The sequence below is a fragment of the Lactuca virosa genome, chromosome 4 (genome assembly GCF_052849685.1).
Source record: "Lactuca virosa cultivar CGN04683 chromosome 4, Lactuca_virosa_CGN04683_v6, whole genome shotgun sequence".
Classification (NCBI taxonomy): domain Eukaryota; kingdom Viridiplantae; phylum Streptophyta; class Magnoliopsida; order Asterales; family Asteraceae; genus Lactuca; species Lactuca virosa.
Genome location: NC_136429.1, coordinates 27,366,117 through 27,366,730, shown reverse-complemented (window position 1 = coordinate 27,366,730; position 614 = coordinate 27,366,117). Strand labels below are relative to the sequence as shown.

Genomic DNA, 614 nt, shown 5'->3' with positions numbered 1-614 from the left:
AAGTTGAAGAAAGCCATAGCAAATTTTGAGCAACAAGCTGGAGAGTCACTTTACGAGGCGTGGGAGAGGTACTAAAGTTTACTAAGGAATTGCCCACATCATGATCTTAATAGCCAACAAGAAGTCTCCATTTTCTATGATGGAGTGAACGTGACAACAAGGCAACTACTTGACTCGCAAGGACGACTCACAAAGAAGGCACCCCCGGTGATAAAGCAACTAATTGAGGAATTCTCTAAGCATTCTAGAGAATACCACAATCTAAGGAATGATATGACAAGGGGATCAGCTTATGCAGCTTTAGAAGATTTGTCGGCAGTCATGGCAATGTTGAAAAGCATGGATAAAATGGATCAAACAATACATGCTATTCGGGTTGGATGTGAGAATTACAATGGACATGATCTTACTAGAGATTGTGATTTGGACGAGAACGGAAATAAGAAAGCGAAAGTATGCTATTCTAGTGGTGATAGAGTTGATGAAGATTGGCGAAAACCCAAGAAAGAATGGCTCCCTTATGATGAGTACAAGAAGGCGAAGGAGGAAAAGTATAGACAAAAGGCAAGGGGTTTTTACCAAAAGGAGGAGACGGTGCAAGAAAAGAAACCAAA

General features: G+C 40.9%; 1 non-coding gene across 1 annotated transcript; it reads right to left on the bottom strand.

Moving 5' to 3' along the window:
* On the bottom strand, window positions 1-107 carry LOC145110501 (small nucleolar RNA R71). Its single transcript, XR_013709880.1, has one exon. It is a non-coding gene; the product is annotated as a small nucleolar RNA R71 (small nucleolar RNA).
* Window positions 108-614: the final 507 nt, after the last annotated feature.